We start from the raw sequence: 10594 nt of genomic DNA, 5'->3' as shown, positions 1-10594 counted from the left end.
TGGAGAGTCTTTCTTCAGATGATAGTGAGTTGAGAGTGGATGGGTGAGTCGGGTCATTTTGGTTTTGGTATGGATGTGGAGAGGTGTTGTTAGGGTGGTGCTGATATGATCTCTGTGTGGAATGTTGGTGAGCTGCATGGTTGTTAGGGTTGTGACGTCTCTGATCTTGGCTTTAATCTTGTTGATTTCCCCACCCAAAGTTTGGGTGATTCCTCCAACCAGGATTGTACGTTTTGGAGTAAGGATCATGGGTCTGTCTAGGTGAGTTTCCAATGTAGTTGGCCTATTCTTGCTCCTCCTCTGCCTCAGCATTTACTCCCTCTTGGGTTGTTGATGAGGTGGTGATTGCTGCTACTTGGTTCCTCTCCATCTTCTTGGTGAGGTCGGCTAGTTGCTTGGTAATAAGCTTGTTTTGGGCCAGCAGTGCATCCACATTGTTTAGTTCCATCACTCCTCTAGAGTTGCCTCTTTTAGAAGCATAGAAATAGTCATTCTCTGCTATAGTTTCAATGACATCTATGGCCTCCTCAATGGTCTTCTTCTTGTTCAGAGATCCCCCGGATGAATGGTCCACTGCCTTCTTTGATTCATAAGAAAGGCCTTTATAGAAAATGTGTAGCTGCACCCATTCATTGAACATATCTGGTGGGCACCTTCTTGTCAGGTCCTTGAACCTCTCCCATGCTTCATATAGAGTCTCACCATCCTGCTGCCTGAATGTTTGCACCTCAGCTCTCAGCCTGTTGATCCGTTGAGGAGGATAGAATCTTGCCAGAAATTTGTTCACCACATCTTCCCAGGTTGCTAAACTCTCCTTTGGAAAGGATTCCAGCCATTTAGATGCCTTGTCCTTAAGTGATAAAGGGAACAAAAATAGTCTATAGGTGTTAGGATGAACACCATTAGACTTCACAGTATCACATATCCTCAGGAAGGTGGTTAGATGTTGATTGGGGTCTTCTTGGACACCTCCTCCGAATGAAAAGTTGTTCTGAACAAGGGTAATGAGCTGTGGCTTTAGTTCAAAGTTGTTGGCATGTATGGTTGGCCTTTGGATGCTACTCCCACAGTTTCCTGGGTTTGGGTTGATGTAAGAGTCTAGAACTCTTCTCTCTTGCCCAGCATGATTTGCTAGACCTTCTCTGCCATGGTTGTGAGCCTCTTCTTCATGATGGTTCTCCATGTTTTTATCCATATCTGGTTCAAAGTACTCCTCCTCTTCCTCAGCACCAACTACTCTCTTTCCTCTTACTTCCCTCCTTAATCTAAGGAAGGTCCTCTCAGGTTCAGAATCAAAGGAAGTTGAAGTCCCGCTTCTTCTCCCTGTCATACAACCAACAAGGCACAAGCAAGGAAATAATTGCAGAAAGTACTCTTGTTAAAATGGCTGTTAGTGTGAGTGATGCAATATATCAAATAGTTAGTGGGTAAGTGAACTAAATAGTAAATAACTAAGAAAAAGGAGTAGGGGGGAAGGGATTAAAAAAAATAACTAAAACTGAAAGTAATTAACTCAAACAGAAATTTAAATCAAACAAGAGAAAAATGCTCAATCTAATTATCCTCCAATTTAATCATTGTTGATACAAAATCAATCCCCGGCAATGGCGCCATAAACTTGATAGCATGGAAACTTGTCTCTCAACAATTTTTCTTCGGCAAGTATACCGAATTGTCGTCAAGTAAAAACTCACAATAGAGTGAGGTCGAATCCTACAGGGATTGATTGGTCAAGCAACTTTAATTAGAGGAATGTTCTAGTTGAGCGAAGCAGAATTTGGTTTGAGAGTTGCAGGAAATTAAATGGCGGTAAAGTAAATAGCAGAAAATGTAAATTGCTGGAAATAAAGAGCTGAATGTAAATGGCGGAAAGTAAGTTACAGAATCTTAAATGGGAATGGGGAAGATGCTCATAAAAGTAAATTGCAGAAATTAAAGAGAATGGGTAAGATCAGAAATGGGGATTCATTGGGCTTAGGAGATGTTGCATTCTCCGGATCAAGTTCATTTTCATCTCTTCCTCAATCAATAAATTCGTTGATCTCCTTGGCAATCTTAAGTGATCGAATTCCAATTCCTTGGTAATTCAATCTCTCAAATCTTGATCAATAGCCAATTCCTTGGTCAATTGCTCATGAGAAGAGATGAAGTATGGTCACTGATTATACCACATGCATTCCCAAATCAAGTGTTGGTAGGATTATAGTCACCATACCCAACCAAACCCAATTTGGTCCAACATGAGAAAGCATTTCTAGCATGATCTCTTCATTCCTCCTCCAAGGTTCAGAAGAGATCCAAGTATGAATAGCTTCTTTTCCAAGATAACTACCCAATTGGATGAAGATTGAAAGCTTTCTAGTAAAATCAAGAGAAAAGATAGAAGAAGAGTAATAAAAATTAGTATTGATCCATCAAATTACAACAGAGCTCCCTAACCCAATGAAAGGGGTTTAGTTGTTCATAGCTCTGGAAATGGAAAACAAAGATGGAGAATACATCATGAAAACTAGAACTAGAAGTGCAGAGAAAGTAAATTATACAGAGAGTAGTTCCCAATTTCCAATCCTCCCCCAAAAAGCTCCTTTCTAATTCAAAACTACCCCTATATATACTACTCTTCTGATCTTCTAGTTGGTTCTTCAAGTCTTGGATATGGGCCTTTGGATCTTGAGTTTGAAGTAGTTATCTTCCGCAGTGGGCTTAGCTTTACTTGCAGAGAGAAAGTGTGGAGTAGGCAGGGTGTTTAGCTCAGGACGTTAGTGGCGTTAACGTTAAGTGAGAGTGTGGGTTCGAGAACGTTAGTGGCAATCACCTTTTTTACTAACGTTCCTCACCCAAGGATAATCCACGTTAATTTCAACGTTAGTGGCACCAACGTGACCACTAACGTTGCCTCTTGATCCTTCGCACACGTTATTGGGACTCACCTTTTCCAATAACGTTGAGAGACTTCGCTTCCCCCTACGTTAGAGTCCACGTTAACTTAGTTAATGTGGCTCTTAACGTAAGCTTGCCAATCCTTCGAGAATATTAGTGACACCTACCTTTCTCACTAACGTTCCAATGTGCCCCTACTTCCCACGTTAGAGTCCACGTTAGCTAGGTTAACGTGGCTTCTAACGTAGTAATGCTAGCCATCTCCAACGTTAGTGACAAAGGTGAGTGTCACTAACGTTGGCTCATCATCTCTCTTATCCACGTTAGCTTCCACGTTAACTAAGTTAACGTGGGAGTTAACGTTGCTCATAGTGGCTTGTGTGGGTTCACCCCAACGTTAGTGACAAAGGTAAGTGTGATTAACGTTGGCGATCACATGCTTTCTCCATGTTAGCTTCCACGTTAACTAAGTTAACGTGGGAGTTAACGTGGCTCATTGTGGCTTGGCCAACGTTAGTGAACAAGGTGAGTGTCACTAACATTGGCTTCTCTTTTGCTTCCCAACGTTAGAGTCCACGTTAACTGAGTTAACGTGGCTCTTAACGTGGCCACTTATGAGCTTGGCCCAACGTTAGTGACAAAGGTGAGTGTCACTAACGTTGGCTCCACTTTCTTTCTTCCACGTTAGAGTTCACGTTAACTTAGTTAACGTGACTCTTAACGTAGGCTATGATGGCTTCGAGGACGTTATTGGCGATTACTTTTCTCATTAACGTTGCAAGCTAGCTCCCATTCCATGTTGGTGGTCACGTTAGTTAGACTAACGTGGCTGCCAACGTGGCTCTTTCTTGCTTCCTTTGTCCTAAAATCAAGCAATACAGTGCATCAAAGCTCTAATCCACATTATGAGACATGCATCATCTAATTTGTTATCTAATTCATGCAAAATTCTCATAAAATCATGTAAAGTGCTCAATATATGCTTAAATCATGGTGTGAATGCAATTCTACCCAAAACTTGCTTATTTCTTAAGAAAATGCATGAAACTATCCTAAAACAGTAAGGAAAAGGTCAGTGAAACTGGCCAAAATGCCCTGGCATCAAAAAGAAAATTGAATCTAACATGAAGAGTTCGTAAACTAAATTGGAGAATAAATAAATTAACAAGAGAAAATAGATAAACTAAAGTACTAGGACAAATGAAAGTAGAAGAAAGCTAAATTAAAGTATAATAAAAATCTAAAATTGATAAGAACTAAAGCTAAAAACCCTAAAACCTAGAGAGAGGAGAGAGCCTCTCTCTCTAGAAAACTATATCCTGACCTCACTAATATGAATGAAAAGTGTGAATGAATGATTCCCCTACACTGCAGCCTCTATTCTGTATTTTCCGGCTTGGAACTGGGCCAAAGACAGCCCAGAAATCGCCCCCAACGTTTTCTGACATCGACAGCACGTGACGCTCTGTCACGCGTACGCGTCTCCCACGCATATGCGTCTGATGAGCGGATAATTTATACGCTTTTTGGCATTGTTTTTAGTATGTTTTTAGTAGGATCTAGTTACTTTTAGGGATGTTTTCATTAGTTTTTATGTTAAATTCACATTTCTGGACTTTACTATGAGTTTGTATATTTTTCTGTGATTTCAGGTATTTTCTGGCTGAAATTGAGGGACTTGAGCAAAAATCAGATTCAGAGGTTGAAGAAGGACTGCTGATGCTGTTGGATTCTGACCTCCCTGCACTCAAAGTGGATTTTCTGGAGCTACAGAACTCGAAATGGCGCGCTTCCAATTGCGTTGGAAATTAGACATCCAGGGCTTTCCAGAAATATATAATAGTCCATACTTTGGCCAAGAATAAATGACATAAACTGGCGTCCAACGCCAGATTTCTACCCAAATCTGGCGTCCAGCGCCAGAAAAGGAGCCAAAACCAGAGCTGAACGCCCAAACTGGCACAAAAGCTGGCGTTCAACTCCAAGAAGGACCTCTACACGTGCAACACTCAGGCTCAGCCCAAACACACACCAAGTGGGCCCCGGAAGTGGATTTATGCATCAATTACTTACTCATGTAAACCCTAGTAGCTAGTTTATTATAAATAGGACCTTTTACTAGTCTTTTTGACAATCTTGAAACGCATTGTTCTTAGACCATGGGGGCTGGCCATCTCGGCCATGCCTGGACCTTCCCTTATGTATTTTCATACGGTAGAGTTTCTACACTCTATAGATTAAGGTGTGGAGCTCTGCTGTTCCTCAAAGATTAATGCAAAGTACTACTGTTTTCTATTCAATTCATCTTATTTCGCTTCTAAGATATCCATTCGCACCCAAGAACGTGATGAAGGTGATGATTATGTGTGACGCTCATCACCATTCTCCCCTATGAACACGTGCCTAACAAACACTTCCGTTCTACATGAAATAAGCTAGAATGAATATCTCTTAGATCTCCTAACCAGAATCTTCGTGGCGTAAGCTAGAATGATGGCGGCATTCAAGAGAATCCGGAAAGTCTAAACCTTGTCTGTGGTATTCCGAGTAGGATTCAATGAATGAATGACTGTGACGAGCTTCAAACTCGTGATTGTTGGGCGTTAGTGACAGACGCAAAAGGAGGGTGAATCCTATTCCAGCATGATCGAGAACCGACAGATGAATAGCCGTGCTGTGACAGAGCATGTGAGCATATTATTCACTGAGAGGAGGGGATGTAGCCACTGACAACGGTGATGCCCTTGCATAAAGCCAGCCATGGAAAGGAGTAAGGCTGATTGGATGAAGATAGCAGGAAAGCAGAAGTTCAGAGGAACGAAAAGCATCTCCATTCGCTTATCTGAAATTCCTACCAATGATTTACATAAGTACCTCTATCCCTATTCTATTATTTATTATTCGAAAACTCCATTATCACTTTATATCCGCCTGACTGAGATTTACAAGGTGACCATAGCTTGCTTCATACCAACAATCTCCGTGGGATTCGACCCTTACTCACGTAAGGTATTACTTGGACAACCCAGTGCACTTGCTGGTTAGTTGTATCGAAGTTGTGAACCATGGTATTGGCACCATGTTCTTGGCGCCAGTGCCAGGGAAAGGAAGAGCCATGAATTTTCCATAATCAAAGTGTAATCACGATTACGCGTACCAAGTTGCTCACATTGCCAGGGATTGTTCGAGCCTGGACATCATAATTTCGTGCACCAAGTTTTTGGCGCCGTTGCCGGGGACTTAATTGTTCCTGTTTGGCGCCAAGAATCGTCTGAGATCCCAATCCCGGCAACAACACCAAGTTTTTGGCGCCGTTGCCGGGGATTGTTCGAGTTTGGACAACTGACGGTTCATCTTGTTGCTCAGATTAGGTAATTTTCTTTTTATTTTATTTTCAAAAAAAAAAATTTTTTCAAAAATATTTCTAAACTTTTCTCATCTGTTTTCGAAAATAATATAAAAATGTTTTCAAAAAAATTTTTTATTCAAAATTTTTAAGAATGAATTCTAGTGCTTCATGAAGCATGTGAAGCCTGGCTGGCTGTAAAGCCATGTCTAAATTCTTCTGGACTGAGGCTTCCACCTGTCAAAGAAGAAAATTTATATGCCTGATTTGAATCCTGCTGAAGCTTGGCTGGCCATTGGCCATGTCTAGTGTTTTGGACCGGAGCTTTCAATGAAAGCTTGGCTGGCTAGTGAGCCATGTCTAATTCCTGGACTGAAGCTTTAGACTAACATGGCAAGATTCCTGGAATTCATATTAAAAATTTTGGAATCCTTATTTTTCTTTTTTTTTTAAATAATTTTCGAAAAAAAATTAGAAAATCATAAAAATCAAAAATATTTTTCTGTTTCTTGTTTGAGTCTTGAGTCATGTTATAAGTTTGGTGTCACTTGCATATGCATCTTGCATTTTTCGAAAAATTCATGCATTTATGGTGTTCTTCATGATCTTCAAGTTGTTCTTGGTAAGTCTTCTTGTTTGATCTTGATGATTTTTTTTGTTTTGTGTCTTTTCTTGTTTTTCATATGCATTCTTGAATTCTTAGTGTCTAAGCATTAAAGAATTCTAAGTTTGGTGTCTTGCATGTTTTCTTTGCATTAAAAATTTTTTAAAAATGTGTTCTTGATGTTCATCATGATCTTCATAGTGTTCTTGGTGTTCATCTTGACATTCATAGCATTCTTGCATGCATCACATGTTTTGATCTAAAAATTTCATGCATTGCATCTTTTTAGTATTTTTCTCTCATCATAAAAAAATTCAAAAATCAAAAAAATATCTTTTCCTTTTTCTCTCATCAAATTCGAAAATTTGGATTGACTTTTTCAAAAATTTTTAAAATCAAATTGTTTCTTATGAGTCAAATCAAATTTTCAATTTGAAAATCTTATCTTTTTCAAAATCTTTTTCAAAAATCAAATCTTTTTCAAAATTCTTAGTTATTTTCGAAAATTCCAAAAATATTTTTCAAAAATCTTTTTCTTATTTTTATCAAATTTTTGAAAATAACATGATCAATTAATGTTTTGATTCAAAAATTTGAAGTTTGTTACTTGCTTGTTAAGAAAGATTCAAACTTTAAGTTCTAGAATCATATCTTGTGATTTCTTATGAATCAAGTCATTAATTGAGATTTTAAAAATCAAATCTTTTTCAAAACTAATTTCTAAAATATCTTCTTATCTTACCTTTTTCAAAAAGTTGGTTTCAAAATATCTTTTCTAACCTCCTAACTTCTTATCTTTTCAAAATTTGTTTCAACTAACTAACTAACTTTTTGTTTGTTTCTTAACTTTTTCAAAACTACCTAACTAACTCTCTCTCTCTAATTTTCGAAAATATCTTCCCTCTTTTTCAAAAATTTCTTTTTAATTAACTAATTATTCTTATTTTTATTTTTAATTTTAAAAAAAAATTTTCGAAAAAAATACTAACATTCTTCAAAAACCATTTTCGAAAATCACTAACTCTTTTCCAAAATATTTTTCGAAAATTATCCCTCCCCCATCTTATTCTATTTATTCATTCATATCTTAATATCTCATCTCACATCTCTGCCATCCTCACAGTTGTGTTTCTTCCATTATATTACATTCTTTGTCTCCCCCTCTTCTTCTACTCACACAGGGATCCCTATACTGTGGTATAAAGGATCTCTATTATTATTATTATTTTTCTGTGCCCTCTTCTTTGTCATATGAGCAGGAGCAAGGACAAGAACATTCTTGTTGAAACAGATCCAGAACCTGAAAGGACTCTGAAGAAAAAATTAAGAGAAGCTAAATTACAACAATCCAGAGATAACCTTTCAGAAATTTTCGAACAGGAAGAGGAGATGGCAGCCGAAAATAATAATAATGTAAGGAAGATGCTTGGTGACTTTACTGCACCTAATTCTAATTTACATGGAAGAAGCATCTCCATTCCTGCCATTGGAGCAAACAACTTTGAGCTGAAACCTCAATTAGTTTCTCTAATGCAGCAGAACTGCAAGTTTCATGGACTTCCATCTGAAGATCCTTTTCAGTTTTTAACTGAATTCTTGCAGATATGTGATACTGTTAAGACTAATGGAGTAGATCCTGAAGTCTATAGGCTCATGCTTTTCCCTTTTGCTGTAAGAGACAGAGCTAGATTATGGTTGGATTCTCAACCCAAAGATAGCCTGAACTCTTGGGATAAGCTGGTCACGGCTTTCTTAGCCAAGTACTTTCCTCCTCAAAAGCTGAGCAAGCTTAGAGCTGATGTTCAAACCTTCAGACAGAAAGAAGGTGAATCCCTCTATGAAGCTTGGGAAAGATACAAACAGATGACCAAAAAGTGTCCTTCTGACATGCTTTCAGAATGGACCATCCTGGATATATTCTATGATGGTTTATCTGAGCTATCAAAGATGTCACTGGACACTTCTGCAGGTGGATCCATTCTCCTAAAGAAAACGCCTACAGAAGCTCAAGAACTCATTGACATGGTTGCTAATAACCAGTTCATGTACACTTCTGAAAGGAATCCTGTGAATAATGGGACGCCTATGAAGAAGGGAGTTCTTGAAGTGGATACTCTGAATGCCATATTGGCTCAGAATAAAATATTGACTCAGCAAGTCAATATGATCTCTCAGAGTCTGCATGGAATGCAAGCTGCATCCAACAGTACTCAAGAGGCATCTTCTGAAGAAGAAGCTTATGATCCTGAAAACCCTGCAATAGCAGAGGTAAATTATTTAGGTGAACCTTATGGAAACACCTATAACTCATCATGGAAAAATCATCCAAATTTCTCATGGAAGGATCAAAAGCCTCAACAAGGCTTTAATAATGGTGGAAGAAATAGGTTTAACAATAATAAACCTTTTCCATCATCCACTCAGCAACAGACAGAGAACTCTGAACAAAATGCTTCCAATTTAGCAAATCTAGTCTCTGATCTGTCCAAGGCCACTGTGAGTTTTATGAATGAAACAAGATCTTCCATTAGAAATTTGGAAGCACAAGTGGGCCAGCTGAGTAAAAGGATCACTGAAATCCCTCCCAGTACTCTCCCAAGCAATACAGAAGAGAACCCAAAAGGAGAGTGCAAGGCCATTGACATAAGCACCATGGCCGAACCTACAAGGGGAGTGGAGGACGTGAATCCCAAGGAGGAAGACCTCTTGGGATGTCCATTGACCAATAAGGAGCTTCCCTCTGAGGAACCAAAGGAATCTGAGACTCATCTAGAGACCATAGAGATTCTATTGAACCTCCTTATGCCCTTCATGAGCTCTGATGAGTATTCCTCTTCTAAAGAGAATGAGGATGTCACTGAAGAGCAAACTGCCAAGTTTCTTGGTGCAATCATGAAGCTGAATGCCAAATTATTTGGCATTGATACTTGGGAAGTTGAACCTCCCTTGTTCATTAATGAACTAAGTGATCTGGATCAACTGACATTGCCTCAGAAGAGACAGGATCCTGGAAAGTTTATAATACCCTGTACCATAGGCACCATGATCTTTAAGGCTCTGTGTGACCTTGGTTCAGGAATAAACCTCATGCCCCTCTCTGTAATAGAGAAACTGGGAATCTATGGGGTGCAAGCTGCTAAAATCTCATTAGAGATGGCAGACAATTCAAGAAAACAGGCATATGGACAAGTAGAGGACGTGTCAGTAAAGGTTGAAGGCCATTACGTCCCTGCTGATTTCATAGTCCTGGATACTGGAAAGGAAGAGGATGAATCCATCATCTTAGGAAGACCTTTCCTGGCCACAGCAAGAGCTGTGATTGATGTTGACAGAGGTGAACTAGTCCTTCAATGGAATAAGGACTCCCTTGTGTTTAAAACTCAAGGATCTCCCTCTGCAACCATGGAGAGGAAGCATGAAAAGCTTCTCTCAAAGTAGAGTCAACCAAAGCCCCCACAGTCAAACTCTAAGTTTGGTGTTGGGAGGCCACAACCAAACTCTAAGTTTGGTGTTGAAATCCCATATCCAAACTCTAAGTTTTGTGTTGGAGAGTTTCAACAATGCTCTGAACATCTGTGAGGCTCCATGAGAGCCCACTGTCAAGCTATTGACATTAAAGAAGCGCTTGTTGGGAGGCAACCCAATGCTTATTTATCTAACTATATTTTTCTTAGTTATATGTCTTTGTAGGTTCATGATCATGTGGAGTCACAAAATAAATATAAAAATTGAAAACGGAATAAAAAAAAACAGCAGAAGAAAAA

The 10594-nt window shown here is 39.0% G+C and overlaps 2 non-coding genes across 2 annotated transcripts; one reads left to right on the top strand and one right to left on the bottom strand.

The window, feature by feature from the left end:
* The first annotated feature begins 635 nt into the window (after window positions 1-635).
* Window positions 636-742, top strand: LOC148555194 (small nucleolar RNA R71). Its single transcript, XR_015887644.1, has one exon. It is a non-coding gene; the product is annotated as a small nucleolar RNA R71 (small nucleolar RNA).
* Window positions 743-8615: 7873 nt separating this feature from the next.
* Window positions 8616-8723, bottom strand: LOC148555193 (small nucleolar RNA R71). Its single transcript, XR_015887785.1, has one exon. It is a non-coding gene; the product is annotated as a small nucleolar RNA R71 (small nucleolar RNA).
* Window positions 8724-10594: the final 1871 nt, after the last annotated feature.

The sequence above is a fragment of the Arachis ipaensis genome, chromosome B6 (assembly GCF_059453495.1).
Source record: "Arachis ipaensis isolate K30076 ecotype BB chromosome B6, ASM5945349v1, whole genome shotgun sequence".
Taxonomy (NCBI): Eukaryota; Viridiplantae; Streptophyta; class Magnoliopsida; order Fabales; family Fabaceae; genus Arachis; species Arachis ipaensis.
This window is presented reverse-complemented; position numbering and strand designations above follow the sequence as displayed.